Below are 19,466 nucleotides of genomic sequence, written 5' to 3'. Positions count from 1 at the left end.
TAAGAAAAGTACTCTGCATTCATTGACAAAACGCTGAAGACGAACAGTCTCATGCCCTATAACAAAATCAGATAGATTTCTATCCACTATTGTTCCCTTCAGAGACAAGGTAAATGTGAACTCAGACAAATCAGCTTTCTCAGTTTTATTATGTCAAAACTTTTCATAAGCTCTTTAAGTGCATTATAATTAGTATCACACAAGATACAAGTTAAACCATGTTTGCACTAGTCAAGTAAAAGTGTTTACACTTTAGTATGACACCCTTTGACTTATCACCATATTTACTATTTATGAAATAAGTAGAATTTGCCAAGAAGATGTTTTTATTGAAATATGCTTTCTTCAAATCACATCTGCAATGTGATTGAATAGTATAAAAACACAAAAACTAGAGAATTTCAGCAATGTTTGTTTGTGACTAAGAAGATGTTTGTTGATATACTTCTTAGAAGTATATACTTAGCATGTCTATCCCAAAATAATTGCACACTGCTTATACATATAAAGAATGATACTTATGTTCAATGCATTAGGATAAAAATATTACTTTTGGAAAAGAATCCATGATTCATTTTCTCAGTAACTCCTGAGAAAAATAAGTATGCTTTTTGATCTAAGAATGACATTAGCTTCATTGATATGACTGTCTTTTTTTTTCACAAAATACTAGTAATTAACTTAGGAGGCTTAATTTTGTGATCTCTTTAATATTTATAAGGTATCTTCTTGTGGTATAATTGTCAAGAATTATTTGGTACCATATAACGATTGTGAAGGCATTTAAAAAAGCAATAGAAAAGGCCAAAACAAAATAGTTATGATGCAATCTCATTTTGAAGACACAATTACATAAAACTATTTTATATGAAAAATATTTAACAAAATTAAAATATTGAAAATCAGTGATGCAAACAAAACCTGGTTATGTAAAAGCTTTGGAAATGTAATGGAGAAAGCATTGAAGATATGGAGAAAATATCTAGATCATGCGTTTTTTGCCATCACATAACCTTTTTCACTAAGCATTACATTAGTAGGTTGGGCGCAATATTCTTACCTTGCCAAATGAATAAATATTTTATGTTTTTCGTGTTTATAATAAGGAGGCTTGGTTATGGATCTTTAAAAGTAAGAGGACTTCCTTTAATTAAAAGATCAGGCTACTTTCTGCATGTCTCCATTACTATTTCCATGAAGTAGAGTAACCACCAGCCCACCCCTTTCATTAGTGTATGTAACAGCAGAACAAGTCATTGTATTGTCATCAATGTAGTGACATACATGTGTTGAATGAAGGGTCTTGTTGTCTATGCCTGCCCATATTTAAAAGGGAGTCTGTCATTTGCACTGTGTCTCAATGGCATTTACAGATACCCTTCTTTGTGTTTTTTAGAGATCCTGTTCATGAAGTTGTTTTCTGTTTGCATGGTTATGATATGTACTCACATCACTAACCGGCAAAATGTATAAGAACTTCTTTGTGTCCTCTATCTCTTTAAATGCTTTTCTTGAATATATGTTCTAGCTATGACTTACCAAAAATCCATAATCCGGTCACAGGAGACAGAGTGCAAGAATTTAGAAGTATGACAACCACGGAGAGGACTGAAAGATGACTCTCACTCCTAGTTCTTGCTAAATATGTTTTCCAAATGTTTAACGCAGTTTTTTATGTCACAGAGTTGTTAAAAAAAAAAAAAGAAGAATGGCAGAATGCCTTCTATAAAATTCGTCTTTTTCTCGGATTCTATTTTATACCAATATTGATGAGGCAATTTTATATATTATTATCTCTCTTAGAATGAGCAGTTAGAATGAGAAATGAACTTGAGAGTGATATAATTTTACGAGTAATGTTTAATGAGAAGGATAGTATTTAATAAATAATGAGTTGAAAAAGAATAAAAAGTTGTAGATCAGTAATTTTTAGTCCAATACAGGAATACTGTGTTACTAACTCAATCCTTCTTGTTGTTTGTGCCTTATTTATCAATGAAACCAGTGGGCTTGCATGATTCAAATGTAATATGTATACTAACCTGGTAGTACAGTATTTGCCATAAACATGATAAAATTTTGCTATTATTATCAAATTTTATTCAATTTTTGGGATTGAAAATATCAATGATTAAAAGGCATGATATAAGACTAATGACAAATTGTGCATAAAGTGTGTTGGGTAAATTCCATGTTTTTTTGCTTCACTCATTACATGAAGAATATTGTGACTTAAATGTGATGTTAGAAAGAAGCACACTTTACCAAGAATTTGTGATGTTTGCTTCAGGAATTTACTGCAGCCAAAATGTCTCTCTAGAAGCCTTCAACAAATTCTGAAGATTCATATATATCCATATCCTTTGGTCTTCTACCTCACTGGAAGTTAAAGGAAAGCAAATATGAATGATTCTCATACTACCTTTTAGAGAATTATTATATCATAGAGGCCTTCAGTTTTTGTTTCATGATTAATAAGCATCAGACTTAGGAAATCAAGCCTTGGCATGAGATCATCTAAAAACAAGAAAATGAGAGATAAGCAGTAAGTTAATGAAGTTTAAGTATTTAAGCCATTTCGTGTCCTAAACCATTTTCAATCATAGCAGAGACCGCTTCGGGGAAATATAAAGAAGCCCCAGAGAACAAGAGTGAAAATGATTATTCAAATCACTGTGATTAGATGACAAACAGAACATCTCTTCACAGCTCAAGCTTCACAGAGGTTATGTTAATCTTGAATTCTCCTGCCCTCCCTTCTCGCCTGTACCGAATGAGGTCTCCGGGCTCAAGTGAGTCACACAAATCACTTTTGTACCATGTTTCTCATGTGGCAAGGTCAGAAAAGTTTGTTATACACAGTACATGACCAGAGTCCGGGATCTATCACCTCTGATCTGCCGGTCTTTCTGGAACAAGCTCACATCTCATGAGATGTCCTGGCCCCACCCTACTCCACAAAGTAAAGCTATAGTTTGCTGTCTTTGTCAGGATGCTGGATGCCTCCCTTAATTAAAAAACAAAACCAAAAAACACCCCCCCTGAAAAAAAAAGAAACGAACAAAAAACAAAACCAGACCACTTAAAGTTGTTTTACTTTTGTTCCAATAATTTCAAAACAGATTATTTTAATTTTTTCTCCAAATTTCCTTACATTCATGTAAGAATAATGTCAAGGAGAAGGTGTGGCCAATGAAACTATTAACTGTGAGGACTTACAGTTCTTCTTTAGGATTATGAAGCAATCAATTCTAAATTAATGGCATAACTAGAAGATTCTCTCATTCTTTCGTGGACTGCAATACCTCTCCCAGGAGACTTTCAGTCATATAAACAAACCCCATCCAAGTCATCAAACTGCTTTCAGACACACATTCCTTGACAGCAGGATGCCAAGGTCAGGACCATGTCTGATCTGATCCTTGCCTTCATATAAAGTAAATACTGTGTCTGGTGGCATTGGGTTTTCAAGTACATTTACATATGTCTTAAATCCTATTGTTGTACAGACAAAGCTAGTTTTAAATAAGATTTCTACTAGACAGAAAATTGAACTCCCTAGTTTACATTATTCTAAACATCAATGGCATTCCTTTACTTTCTAAACGACTTCTTTTTAGGGTCCACAATTAAGAAGGAACATATCAAAGCCACACAATTTGTAAATGATTCTAAAAGATCTCTGAATGATGACAATCATGAATCATCTGAACTTGACGTAAGTTTCTAATGTAGCTTCAGAGAAATAAATGGGTGATTTCTGTTATCAGTCATTTAGAAAATTGCCTTCAAAATAAGTCTTTTTTATGTAGTTCCCATAGCTATCAAATATATTTAATTTTCTGAAGTCTGTCTTAGACAGAGGTATGTTATGTTAGGGTTTATGTGAATAGGAAGCGTTCTAGGAAGAGTCAGTTTGGAAGTAAGGAGGAAGAAATTGCAAGGAATCGGGTTCTTTGGACACTGTGCTATGGATAAACATAAGAACTGCCATGCTGCTTGAAGCTATTCTCAGTATCCACTTGACCTGGAATAGTTACAAGCTAGAAAAGAAGAGAGTTATATGCTTTACAGCACAATTCTTGAATACATGAGTCAACTAGAGTTATTTATTTAATGTGTTAAAAATAGAAGCATACAATAACATCATAGTTATAGTTCTCATTTCAACCCATTTTATATCCTATACATAAAATTAAAAAAATAGAATTCTTTTGTAGGACTAAATTATATTCTAAGGTCACAACATTGACCCACTGTATCTTAAAATGTCATTCTTCATTCCTATCAGATATTTTATTTTCCTCAGAAAAATATATTGTTTACTTCTGTGAGTCTATCTGTGATATTCCTCATCCTGTAAATGCTCATTCATGTCTGTCCAGTTTGAATAGTATTTCAGTATATATTTTTGTCACATCCTTGAGAACTATTCATAAAGAAGACATCACTAAAGACATTTCCCTTTTGAGATTTTACAAGCCACACACCCATTGTCTCTTTGCCTTCAAAGTGAATAATGTTCTGTCTTGTGACATTTTGTATTTCATTATTTAACAATTATATAAGTATAATATGTTTGTGTGTGTATTTGTGTGTGTGTGATATACAATTTTTCTTCAATACTCTCACAATTAGATTAAAAGTAAAGGAATATAGGGTCTTAGTATTTTTTAAAATTCAGCATAATATTAATGAAAAGAACAGTATGCTGTCACTTATTTATTTATTTATATTTGATGGTTACGGTTGAAAAAGTATAAGATGCATTTTAGGCAAGTGCTCTATCACTTCAAGATATATGAGACATTAGTCAATTAATTTTAATTGAATAAAATTACACGCAATTCAATGAAAAACTTGGGGCATCTTCAAAAAATGATCATATAATTGGGATCATTACTGTTAATATCAGAAAATTATTATATGGGATTGGTATGTCAGGTTGGTATTGTTGTAGACTGTTTTGGAAAAAGACAAAAACGATGCTAGAATATGACATTACAGCTGACATGTTTCTTTAGGATAGGAAACTGGAAGTAAATAACCTTCATGCCCATGAAGTGGGTAACTCAAGTCTGAGATATTGAAATGTTAAAAATGAAGATACAAATATTTTTGGGTCTAATGTGAATTTATCTGTGACATAATTAGGCTAATTCTTTGAGCACAGTCATTATTCTATGAATTCATTCTTTATGTATTTTTATATTTATTTCCACTTTGGAGTCAGGGTAAAGAAAAAATTTATTAAAAAACAAACAAACATAAAGCTACTTTTGTGTTTGAAAGCCTACTGAGTTCACAGTGCTGAATGGATTCTTTTTTCCCAACATATATTTTTTATCCATTATTTGAGAATTTCACACAGTGCACATAGATCAAAATTGATTCTCATTCTTCCAAGGTCTACCCTCCCACCTTTTACCTCAACCCCCTATTATAAAAAAAGTACAATTTGTATTGCATATATACTCATTTGAGCATGGTCAATTTCATAGTACCCATCCACTTAAAGGTAACTATATAAATGACTCCTTTCCCACCACCCCTGCAAGAAGCTACAGTTCATCATCTTTATCATAAATTTTAAGGACTACCTTCAATGCCTTCCCATGTAGACTGTTTACATTTTGCTTTTACAAAGGGCAGGAATGGGGATTGCAGGTAAGGGGATTGTTGCAGAAGCCTTCATTGTCTCTAATCCCCAACCATAACTCTAGATCCATCAAACCACTGCAATAGAAGTTTGTCTGCCAATAACAGCCAGCAGCATCACAAAGCATCAATTTCCACATGATTTCCCATGACTGGAAGTGCCACAGACATCCACAAGTTCTCCAGCAGCAGTACAGACCACAGCTATCATGGCCTCTGGCAGCAGCATGGATCTTGAACATCAACATTGCTCTTGGCTGAAGCTCAGATTACAGACATCAACCGGGCCTCTGGTGGCAGAAGTGAATTATCTCAAAAGACAAGGGCAAAATTTAATCTATTATTTGCTTCCGTCAGGGAACCTGTGATTAAAACTTTCACTTTAAAATGATTTACCAGATAAATAGAGTTAGGAAACTTCAAATCAGATTTTTGTCTCAACTAATAACTGCAAAGATGTACATTTGAGCACAATCTTAGCCAGCAATTTCCTCTCAGACTTTATACCCTTGAATTAATGCAGTCATAACAGTCCAATTTTTATAAGAGTCAAAAGAAATAGCATGCAACTTCTGATTCATTGCTGATTGGACAGCAATTAGTAGGTCTTCAAAATAAGAACAGATTCTGTCTCAGGAAATTGAAACTGATAGGAAGACTGTCCCCTTTCTCTTAATTGGATACAAAAGGTGACATCAATTTAAATTAGAAGTGTGTATTTTTAGGGGATTATCATGAACAGATGCAGTGTTTGTAAGGGCATTGTTGGAAAGATAGGATATTAGACAGGCAGGCAAGAAAGTCTCACAACTCTAGAGATTGGTAAATATTACCTCAGTGCTTCATGATAGCTCAGCTATTTTTGCAAGTTTCAGAAGTCCTATTTTCATTCGACTTTTGATTCTATAAACCACTCCTCTACACTTCTAATAATTGCCACTAGCTTGTTTAAAGTCCAGGTTAGTATTATCTGGTTCTCACAGTGACTCTATTTTTCATTGCTCTGTCTTGTCTGGATAGAAGGAGCCACTGCTCATAAACAGAACAGATAGCTCTGCTGTTAATCTCCAGCAACAGGCTTACAGACACATCCAGAATGTGTATCACTAATAGTCACTCTTTATTAACTCAATGGAAAATTACAATTAACCATACCTTGTCAACTTGATACCCGATGACATAATTTTATACCGTAATTTGCCACATATGGGTCATAAAGTCATTTTCTCATCTCAGATTGCAAAATTCACTTAATTAAGATTCAATATTCTCCCACGTTTTAACAATTTCAAAGTTTTTTGGAAACCAAAGTTTAAAGTCTGTTCTGAGATTCAAGGGAGTCCTTAACCGATAGTCTTAAAAATTAAATAAACAATACTGAGAATACATAGTAGTAGAGCACAATCATAGTCTGAAAAGAAGAAATGAGTGTGCTGTAGTAGTAAGGATTAGACCTTAGCAAGACTAAAATAAAATCCAGGGGGAAACGTTAAGACAATTCAGCTCCAATCTAGGCTCTCAGGGCTTATGGGAGCACCATGTATACTATAATGAAGTTTATTTCTTCTCTTATAGCTCTTGGTCTGCTCTTGGGCCACCCCAGAAGATGCCTGCATCTATTTAAATGACAAATAAAGAAGAAATCCAAGGTCTTGCAGACTGTTCTATCTGCTGAACATTTGGGTGTTCTTATACCAGATGCCCAAGTGCCTATACTTTTTCTTTAATCCATGGCCATTGCTCTACCCACATAGACCTCTAAACTGACAATTTTAAAGGGAGGGCTATTAATTTCCAGATATTTCCCGAATTTCTTGTTTTATCTAGAGATGCTGCTCTGTCCTTAATTTTAATGCTACTTCTGGCTAAGTCCAGAGCAGTGTTGCCTTCTTTAGCAAGCCTTAAGTCTTCAATACCAAGTTTGGATGAGCTATTCCATGGTTGACAGGAAATGTTTGGCTCCTGTTGCTTTCCTAAGCTAACCTCTTAGTAGGTTTCTCCATATTTACAGAATTATCTCCTAGGGAGTTTCCTTTTGGTAAGGAATGACCTCAAATATCTCTTACTGATCTGTGTTCATTATTCCAATGTCTACACTTACCACACCTCTGCAAAGCCTGGAAGGCTGACATCTTCTAGAGAAGTCTCTAGAAATGACTTTTCTATAATCTCTTTTCAATTGACCTTGTCCCCAGTGGTCAAAATGATAGACTCTTTGATGTCTAGGATTATTGACCATTGCTTGTCTAATTATATAGTCATTAATGTCAATATCAGAAATAGTTCTAATCCATTCATCCATGGGTGCTGAGTCTCTCAGGAGTCAGCTATATCAGGCTCCTGTCAGCAAGCACTTCTTGGTACACACAATAATATCTGGGTTTGATTATTGTATATGGGATGGATCCCTAGGTGGGGCAGTCTCTGGATGGCCTCTCTTTCAAGTCTGCTCCATACTTCTTTCCATATTTCTGTTATGTCTTGACTTGAGGCAGGGTCAGCCACCAGGCAGCACTCTCAGCACCTGAGTATGAGCTCATTGTAGTTTTTGTGATTTTGGTCTTCATAAGCTGACAGAAAAATGTTTAAGGTCATAGTATCAGTCCCCAAATTCTAAGCTACAGGCCTGATTGATCACTTTTACTGTGTGCATTCAATGAACCATCCAAGTCTGACTGAGATTAGTTTTCGTGTGGATTGTGGTTGAATCCTGAACCCAAACACTTAGAACTTCTTTTAAACTCTATATTTGTATTTTTGAAAGCTAAAATTTTAATTATTTCCTATCTTCCATGTGGATCTGATATTGCCATGTTTCTAGTAGACATTAATCTATATCATAAATCAGTAAAAAGTTTCTTTGCAGATAGGCATAATCTTTGTGAATGACATAGACCTTTTTTCCTCGTTCCTATACATGCTCAGGCTCTTATAACTACTAAAGTACATTGTATAATAATACCATAATTAAATACATATACTGTCTTTTTTTTTTTAATTCTTCAATCTTTTTTTTTTTTACAGTTCGGTCTTTATCCCCCTCCTGGTCAGCTCTCTGACTATTCCACATCCCATAACTACCTCCCACCCCGTGTCTCCAAGAGGATGTCCCCATCTCTCTATCCCTACCCCATCATACCTCTCCACTCCCTGGGGCCTCAAATCTCTTGAGGGTTAGGTGCATCTTCTCTGACTGAGTCAAGATCCAGCAATTCTCTGCTATATATGTGTTGGGGACTCATCAGCTGGTATATGTTGCCTGGTTGGTGGCTTTGTGTTTGAGCAATCTCAGGGATCCAGGTTAGTTGAGACTGCTGGTCCTCCTATAGGGTTGCCCTCCTCCTTTCCTAATTCAACCACAGGGGTCACCAGCTTCTGTCCATTGGTTGGGTGTAAATATCTGTATCTGACTCTTTCAGCTGCTTGTTGGGCCTCTTGGAGGGCAGTCACCCTAGGTGTTTGTAAGCACACCATAGTATCAATTATAGTGTTAGGCCTTGCAGCCTCCACTGAAGCTGGATCTCAATTTTGGCCTGTCACTGGACCTCCTTTCCCTCAGGCATCTGTGGTCTTAAATCAGAAATTTGCCCTTACCTAACAATTCATCTTTCTTATAACACCTTTAGACCTATTTAGATTTTCCATAATTGCAGCTTCTTACTTCCATGTCTGCCTCTGTAATTGATAAATAGCTTCCAGTTCAGCTGCTTATAAATGCTTTAAGTCTTGGAGGATAATCCTGCTTTAGATAGCCTAGGTAGTTAAGATCTGTCTCATTTACTATTCCATGTGTTACTATTGATTCTTTAAAATGTTTAAGATCTTGAATTTCAACAAGATTCCAGGATAGTTGTTCCTGGTTCACTGAAAAAGCTATTGGGGGTGGCTACCTTTCCTCAATGTCATTAAGACATGGTGCTCTAGGATTAATAGGCTTTCTATCTTGACATGAAAAGACTGTATATATTTTTCTTAATAATTTGTGTTGAAACACTATAACACTCATTTTTTAAATTATACATTGCAGTGGTTTGACATATATTCAAAAATTATGCCAATGTCACCACTGTCTAATTCCAGAATATTGTTATTATCTCAGAGGGAAATTTCATCCTGTCTAGGAATCACTCACATTGATCCCTGCCCCTTCCTTGGCACAAGTCTACTCTCTGTGGATTTCCCTGTCTGGACATTTTCTTTAAATGACTTCATGCCATATGAGCTGCTTTCTTCTGCCATAATGTTTTCATTTCATTCATGTTATATTTATTATTCTTTTTTATGGGCAAGTAATATTGAACTGTATAAAAGTATCACATTTTGTTTATCCACTCTTACAGGGATGGATCTTTTGGCTAACACAAAGAACATTTATGTATAAGTTTATGAGAACATGTGTTTTTAGTTTCCTTGGGTATAGAATTAAGAGTGGAATTTCTGGGTTAGATGATGACTGTTTAATGTTTTGAGGAACTGTCCAACTGTTTTCCAAAGAGGTTGTACCATCCTTCATTCCCACAAGCTTTGTGTTCTCTGCCTTTTAACTACAGTCATCCTAGTAGGTGCTCAATAATATTTCACTATCATTTTAATTGGTTATTTCCCTAATGGCTATTAATCCTGAATATCTTTGCATACACCTCTTGGTTATTTGTATATCTTTGTTATAGCTAGGGTATAGCTCAGTGGTAAACAGTTGCTTGGCACACAAACAATCCAGATCCTAGGCTTTTTAATTCCCAGCAACACAGGCATGGGAGTGTATTTTTCTCTGGAGAAATATCTATTAAGGTACTTTGTCTGTATCTAATATGTGATGTCTATATTATTAACTTATAATAATTCTATATACAATGTTAATACTGGACTATTATAAGTGACTTACAAATACTTCTCACATTCAGTGGTTTGTGTTTCTACATTTTTTGATGGAGACAAGGTCTCAGACTATAGCCTAATCTGGACTGAAATTCATTATTGTAGCCCAGGCTTGCCTTGAACTTACAGAAATCCTTCTGCCTAAGTTTTCTGTGTGATGGAATTATAGGTGTGAATCACCTTTAAAACAATGTCTTTGGGATGGCTTACTGTGATTCCATATCTCAGAGGCTCCAGTGTCATTCCTTGGCCTGGGCTGAAGGCTTCCATAGCTTTAGAGTCTACTGAGTCTCTCTGGGTGTCCAGCCAAACTGAAAAAACTGATGCTTCCTCTGAAGATAATCTCAGGCAAATTTCTGCTTCTGTGGCTTTGTCTAATGTCCCGCGCTTTCTGCAACGTCGGTGAGATTTCTTCTTTTCCAATCATGTTGGGTTCCAGATATAAAAGTAACTTTTATTCATTAGCTGCAATTGCCTTCTTGGAGGCTGAATAAGCTCACCATTTTGAGTTCTTTCTAAACTCTGGCTGGCTGGTTCAACTCAGCTCTTCTGACTCAAACTCCTGTCCAAGCTGAGTGATTCAAACTACCTTCTTTCCTCTTCTCACTGAGTTGCTCATCTTGGCCTCATACTAACTCTGGCAATATGTTCTCATCTTTTGGCTCCTTCTCTTTCTCTGGCTTGTTCTCTCTGCAAAACTGTCCTGCCCCAGCTGCCACTTAACTAGAGGATGTTGTCAAACATTGCTTCTTCATTCTTCAAACTAACCTTGTCTATACTGTTTGGAATTAATTGTGTTTATTAAGAGTGTGTCTATATTCCAGCCAGAGGGATTAAAGGTATGTGGTATGTCAGCATTTCAGTCAGACTACACAGACCTAGAAGGTTTTGGATGTGACCTCTTGCCAGATTGGCCTTATTGCTGCATTAAAATTTCTCTACATTCATCTTTCTCATGCATTTGTCATTTCCAAGATCCTAGGGACTCAAGCAATAGTTTCCCACATTTCTTGCATTGTAACAATACTTACCTCATCAGTTAGATCTTATTGTAACTCTATAGTTATAACAATTTCCTTCTACCTTGCAAAAGGACAGACTCATTTGCTCTCTTGAATGATGGAATAAACATCTTATACTTATCTTAAAACAGTTCACTAAAGAAAATGCCAATAAATAATAGTGCTATTCACCCATAGCCATTCACTTTCATGTTAGCATTTGCTTTTAATTACCATTAATTCATTTTTAATTTAAATTAGAATAATTATTTAGTTTTAAATTATTTATTTTATTTTTATTACATCTCAAATGTTGCCTCCTCCTGGTACCCCCTACCAGAGATCTTCACCCCATCCCCTCAGCTTCACCTCTGAGAAGGCATTAATTGCCCCCCCCACACACACACACACACATTCCTCTTCCTGGAAATCTACAGGATTAAGCACATCCTCTCCCACTGAGGCCAGACAAGGCAGTCCTTACATCATTTAGTTTTAATATGTTACTGGTAAAAACTAAAGAGATGTGCTTAAAATAATACGTGCCAAAATCAGTATTCGAGGTTTCAAACTCTTTCTAATCTAACTTTGTGGATAATAATATTGTCTACAAATAATTTTCCTAATGTTTGTTCTTTAATTGACAAGTCTTTATTATTCAGAGTTTATCTATAGTCACCTTAATGAAAGTTCATCTGGGGGATTTTGTGCTCTCCCTGCCCTACCTCTCTCTTTCTGCATTACTCTTCTTGACACTCACTCAATATTTTAAATTGTTTCTTTACATCACCGCCTCCCATCGAATTGTGAGTTCTTATGCTCAAGCTCCATTATGCCTTTCCCATTTAATATCCCCTTTGTCTGACACAGGAGAAGCGTAGTACAAATATTTTCTAATTGAATTTCATTACATTAGAGTGAAGTCAATATCATATTCCTATAGCATATCAGTAAGCACATTTTTCACATGAATGGCTGCATGAAATAATGTTTCTCAATGTCTCTCACAATTCCAGATGTTTAAAATGAAAGGCTGTATTCCACTCCCTCCCCTCCAACATGCAGCATGAAACAAAAACAGAGCTTTTGTGTAAATGTATGTATCTCTGAAAATAAAATTCAAATATATATCTTGTTATAAAATGTAATCTTTTCATGTCCTCAATATTAATTATTTCTTTGTTTTGTCTATCCTTTCACAACATAAAGTGTGCTATTATATTTTTATTTATATTATTTATATTTTAATAAATTTTCTTTTGAACTTTTATATATTTCTTTTTAAATGGACTCTTCTTTTCAGTCAAATTATCTGTTGCTTGCCTAGTCTATATTTGTCTTCTGCCCCATACACCCAGAAAATTCATTTACCAGATAAAACTATAAAAAGAACATTTCCTTATCTATAATAGGATAGTTAAGTGATAAGCAGGGACATATTGTTTAGATGTATTTATTTTTATTTTGTATGTAAGAATTTTTGAGCATGGCCCAGTAGTTACTGCAAGGCCCAGAAGAAGATATTTAATCCCCTGGACCTGGAACTACAAATGATTGTGAATTGCCATTTATGTGGTAAGTGTTGAACCCAGATGTGTGAGGTGATAGTAGTGTACTGGCTGGTTTTGTGTGTCAACTTGACACAAGCTGGAGTTATCACAGAGAAAGGAGCCACCCTTGAGGAAATGCCTCCATGAGATCCAGCTGTAAGGCATTCTCTCAGTTGGTGATTAAGGGTGGGAGGGACCATTGTGGGTGGTGCCATTTCTGGGCTGGCAATCTTGGCTTCTATAAGAAAGCAAGTTAAAGGTGAACAACAATATGAACTAACCAGTACCCGGGAGCTCTTGTCTTTAGCTGCATATGTATCAAAAGATGGCCTAGTCGGTCATCACTGCAAAGAGAGGCCCATTGGACTTGCAAACTTTATATGCCCCAGTACAGGGGAATGCCAGGGCCAAAAAGGGGCAGTGGGTAGGTAGGGGATTGGGGGGGGTGGGTATGGGGGACCTTTGGGATAGCATTGAAAATGTAAACGAGGAAAATACCTAATTAAAAAAAATAAAAGAAAGCAAGTTATACAAGCCAGGGGAAGCCAGCCAGTAAGTAACATCCCTCCATGGCCTCTGCATCAGCTTTTGCCTCCTGACCTGCTTGAATTCCAGTTCTGACTTCCTTTGGTGGAAGGCTATACAGAGAAATCTTGTCTCAAAAAACAAACAAACAAACAAACAAAAAAGTTATTGATAGTCAATAGCTTCTGTGGAAGGGCAATGTTCATTAAGGGTATAACCACTAATAAGTAACATAGACTTTGCTCCAGTACATGGACCCACACCCAAGAGTACTTAGGCAGAGCACATTAAATTATACTATTTAAAAGAGGGAAATGAGATATGAGTGGTGGCAATATGGAGGGTGGATCTTAGAGAAGTTCGGAGGAGGAAATGATTGTTATGAAAATACATTGTAAGAAGTTCTCAAAAATTAATAGAAGCATTGTATTCAAATGTTTAAAATTGTATTTACTTAGTAAATAAATTAATAGGAAAGTGAAAAACAAACATAAAAAACTTATAGCCTTCCATTGTTGTAAGCACAGTTAGCACTTGCTGTGCTATTAGGTCAACTCTAAAGACAAATCATTGGGACTCACCCTGAGAAGGATAGGCACAGCAGAGAAGGACACTCTGTCACTTCTGTATCTGCTGTCACTGATAACATGCCACAGGGCAATGAAAGCCACTGACAGTTGGTAGAGGGCTTGGAAATTTCTACCAAAATTTCCAGAAATAATAGACTAACTCTTGCCTATCAGTGAAATGTACTGAAGGAAGGTAAAGGAGATGTTCATAGTCATGGCTTAGCCTCTCATTAAAGACATACTAATGATCTTCACAATTCTGAAGATGTCTCAGGTGCCTATTTTCTTTTGTTGCTTGTGCCTTCAGTGTCAAATCTAAACACCCTCCACCATAGATAATGGTGGATAATATTAAAAAAAGAAGAATCTTTCAATAGTACTTCAAGTTGTGGGCTTGGGGTTTCATTTATTAATTTATTTCATATCTTCACTTTTTGAACATGGCAATTGTTTCTTCTTTAATGAGTAATAAGACCTAATAACAGTAAATGATAATTTATAGCCCCATGTGTATGATCAACTGTTTTAAGCTTAATGTATAATTATTATTATAACGAGAAATCAGATTGAAGATAATTGGTGTAATATTGATATAACTCAGTTGTGATCTGTATGGAACATTATGCATCTAAAGAAATGTGTAATGCAGAAAATACTCATGGAAAAGTTTAAACAAACTCCTGTGTATAAAGATGCAGCAGGCGAAGAAATAAATTTGTAGTACTGCTAGATACCATAATCAAAAGTTGTTCTTGCTTCCTGATCAGGTTATTTTAAAATAACTTGAATCAGTAAACCCTACTGAAAATGTACAGTGAGCTTTAATCTGTTTTTCAAATTGGGTAGCAAAATGTGTAGTATGTATTAGCATGGTTAATGAACCATAAAACACATTCGTTGTTTTATTCAAAGAGGCTTCTGCTAAAAAATCTTGTTATCTGTATCTGCAGCTATAACTAAAGGGCTGAATACAAAATTGGTATTGCTTTCTAAATCATACAGACTAAAAATAATTCCCAAAGTAAGGAAAGGCAAATCTCTTTGGCACAAGGCTTTGATAACAGTATTACACCATCTCAAATATCACATGCTCGTTTGAAATGGTGATGCACTTTAAAGAATCAGTTTTTCCAAAACTTACTAATTAAGAGACTTCCAGTCAAGGGGCTGGAGTTCACTTCCTTCCAATGCCCTTCCCTGTATAATCCAGCCCTTTGGGTGATTTAGCCTTTTTGTCTACCTCTTACCTTCCTGGTCTCTTAACTCAGCCTGTCCCTCTTGGTAGGCATCTCCTCTTTCCTGTCCCTTTCCTCCTCTCCTCTCACCTCACATAGCCCACCTCAGTCTGCCCAGTTTACTTTTGACTCTCCCAGATGTGCCTGCCTCTGTCTATGCTCTCCCTTTTATCTGCACTAACTTTCTCCTCCAACATAAAAGGAAAAAAAAACATACAGAGAGATGCATTGTAATTTTAAAGACTAGCACTGCTTCTTGGACTGTTTACTGAATAGATAACTCTATCTTGTCATTTACTGTTGATTATGTAGCATTGACTGGAGTCTGGGATTTGCTTTCATTCACGTTCCTTGATCTAACAGGATTTTGCATTTGCCACATTCCAGTTCAAGTTTCATTCTTCATGAGTGTATTTTGCCTCTAGGCTTTTGTTTCTATCTTAGCCACAAATACTACTCTAAAATAATAGAGCCAAGGCCAGTGACCAGCCCATGTAGGGTAACAAATGATTTTGGTTTACACAGGACTGACCAGTTTCCATGGACATATGACTTTTATATCTATGTTTATGGGGAGATCAGAAAATACACAAAGACTACAACAGGCAAATTAGGAAATATTTTGCCATTCCAAACAAAATTTTCAATAGTGAAATTCTGCCACTTCTTTTTCAACATTTCTTTCTTTGCTTGAATGAGCCAAATATACCCCCTCCCCACTCCTTATATCGTTTGGACAATTTGTGTTTCTGCAATCCCCTTATTCTACATGCTTCGGTATCTCGTCATGTAAATAGTTGTATTTGCCTTGAGCATTTGTATATGTTGGTACCTATCAAATGATGCTTTTCATGACCCGACTGTAGAAAACATGTGGAACAAAATGCAGAAAAGTGTGTGTGTGTGTGTGTGTGGGGGGGAAGCACTGTATCCAGTTCTTACTGTAGAATAATTTATTCATTAAAAAAAACTTTTTCTGTATTTGATTTGTTTTTATTTTTACTGTTTCATTTCCACCCATGGCCCAAGAATGTTACCTAGATGTTTTACTCTTTCTTAGCTCTACTAAGTATTGCAAAGTTCAAGCATGACTTTGGTTTTGCAGACTCCAAAGATGGAGCTGGAAAGAGCAGTGTGAGATAGTCCTACAAGCCATGGGATGGGACTGGCTACAGAACTTGTGGTACTCAGTAACAGAAGGACAGTACAGCGCCTCATCTAAAATCACCGGTGATGCTTGTTCCCCTTTCCCGTGTCTCTTTGATTCAGGTCTGAATTTATAAAATTTGTAATCAATGTCACACAACCTCAGAAAATAAAGACTTCCACCAGTGTCTATGGGCCTACTATTTGCCAGTTTGTAAATATACCTTGCCTAAACTTCTCTATAGCCATATATAGGTCTCCGCTAAGTGTAAAGATGGTCAAAGAAGAACACTATTAATCCAAAATCTTTGGAAGCTGTCCAGGGAAGACAGGTGTATACCAACACCAAATCAAAATGGGTTCTACTGGCAGCATGCTGAGTTTGTCCACAGTGTCCATCTCTGGGGGAAATCTCTGTTTCTACTCTAAAACACATAATGTAGAAGAAGAAAAAATGACTTCAGCAAGTGGTCAGCCAACCTCTGCTGCCGCACTGTAGTATGCACATGCATGCACAAAAATTAATAAGTCGAACTGTAATAAAATATAGCATGTACCTCACTGACCTGAACAGAACCCAAAGGCCTCAATGGCATAAATGGTTCAAGAATCGACAAATAATCTAACTAACTAGAGAATATCTTAAGTACCACTGTGCTATGTGCTAGGTCTCCTGACTTCAACAATTGAAAATTCCTAGAATATATTTGTTAATTTTATATCACCACATAAAAACACGTAACAAAATGTCACCACATAAAAACACATAACAAAATGAGTGCCTTGAGTCTTTGCCCTATAACAACTTGCAGTTTTTTAAAGGGTTAAATGACTCAAACTCATCCCTTGCCCAAGCAGCCCAGAGTTTCAGAAGACAGTCCTGTACCAGGTTCCAGATTCTCTCTCTTTTTAAAATTAGATCTTTTCTTTATTTACATTTCAAATGTTGTCCCCTTTCCTGGTTTCCACTCTGAAAACCCCGTAACCCCTCTCCCATTCCACTGCTCACCAACTCACCCACTCCTGCTTCCTGGCCCTGGCATTCCCCTACACTGGAGCATAGAGCCTTCACACAGCCTCTTTTCCCCTTAATTTATTCCAAATTGTTGGCAGAATCTATCTGCTTGCAAATGTAGAATTAACTCTGTCTTCCATTGACAGAGTACCTTTTTCTGATGGTTCATCTTCCACTTTTTTTTTTTTCGAGACATGGTTTCTCTTTATAGTCCTGGCTGTCCTGGAACTCACTCTGTAGACCAGGCTGGCCTCAAACTCAGAAATCCGCCTGCCTCTGCCTCCTGAGTGCTGGAATTAAAGGCATGCGCCACCATGCCTGGCCATCTTCCACTTTTTAAGCGCTAAAATGATTAACTAGTGTGAGGGTTAATTTGATCTGTTTGATTTGGGCACAGAGGACAGATATAGACCCAGTCTAAATTCTGGGTATTTCTAAGTGTATTGTTTTTAATGAAATTAACATTCAGGTTGATAGTCTTTGAGAAAAATAGATTTTTGTCTGTAATGTATGTAGATCCCACACAGTTTGAGTGGAATGCTACTAATATTTTCCATTGTGAATGGAAAGAGAGCAAGGCATCATTCCTATGAATGAAATACGTTTGGAGAGATTAGATAATTAGAATAGTGTGCTCAAATCAACTCACATATGCTTCAATATTCATATTTATTGCATTTTATAGATTTTCTATAGATTATTCCAAAACCAACAGCAATGACATAGACCTCATAGACACTCTTACAGTCAGTTGGGGATAAGGTATTTTACTAGATGGCTTCCCAAAAGCCTGTCACTAACAAATGAGCTTACAATAGCACCATAGTGTGTTACCCATTATCTGGTGGATTTCATTTGTCTAGAAGACAATTCACACATAGGATAATTTTAGTATTTTAGTCAGACACATTTTGGGTCAAAAATATATTTTACAGATTATATTTTAAAGAACTCAATGTCCATATGCTTATGTTAATTAGTTCTATTTTGTTTTAAGAGATTTCCTTTTCACAAACATGTGTTTGCTGGCCCAGTGTGCAAACATTCCTTGATTTTCAGTATGCTGTAAATGTGTCCAAAGTTTTGCAAATCACACATTAATTCAGAGCAATTGCATATATACAACTTGTCAACAAAGATTAAGTGAAACAACAGCTAAATCAACTTTAAGAGAGTCATTTGGTAGAGTATCTTTACAGTAACCAAATTAATTTTTATCTTCTACATACAACTGCATATGATTTTATAATTTTTAATTAGTTGTTAGTGTTTTGAGATAAGGTTTCTCTGTGTAGCCTTGGCTGTCCTGGAACTCACTTTCTAGACTAGACTAGCCTTGAACTCAAAGAGCAACCTGACTCTGTCTAACCAAATGCTTGGACTAACATTGTGCACCACCACAGCTTTTAGGTGATTCATGAGTTTCTAAACATGAATTATATTATATTTTGGAGGATTTGTATATATTTATGAATATATATCTGATATATATTCACATACACATGTGTGTTTGTAGTCAGATAGCTTCATAGTAAACAATAATAATAGTTCAATGATATATATGCACATATATAATATATTTGTATTTTAGGCAGATAGTTTAATAAGAAACATTAATAATCCAAAATTAATTATTTTTAAGTATAGATTAATAATACAAAATTAATAAAATATAATGCATTCATTGTTAACAAGAAAATATTTTTTATAATTAAGAATGACTAGGAATTTTACCCCCTCACTTATGTTAAGAGCTCACCTTCCTCTAAAACAACTTAGAGTAAATAGAAAAGTAATCCATACTTCCATATAATTGGGAAATATGGTCTATATTTGACAAGGTCATACAAATGTGTATAATTTATAATAAACTATCCTAAAATGTTTAT

The 19,466-nt window shown here is 35.6% G+C and overlaps 1 pseudogene; it reads left to right on the top strand.

Annotated features, from left to right (window-relative positions):
* The first annotated feature begins 2,773 nt into the window (after positions 1-2,773).
* Positions 2,774-19,466, top strand: part of Gm2033 — a 48,522-nt pseudogene continuing 31,829 nt past the window's right edge.

The sequence above is a fragment of the Mus musculus genome, chromosome 8 (assembly GCF_000001635.26).
Source record: "Mus musculus strain C57BL/6J chromosome 8, GRCm38.p6 C57BL/6J".
Taxonomy (NCBI): Eukaryota; Metazoa; Chordata; class Mammalia; order Rodentia; family Muridae; genus Mus; species Mus musculus.
Note: the sequence above shows the minus strand (reverse complement) of the source record. Positions and strands in the feature narration are given on the sequence as shown.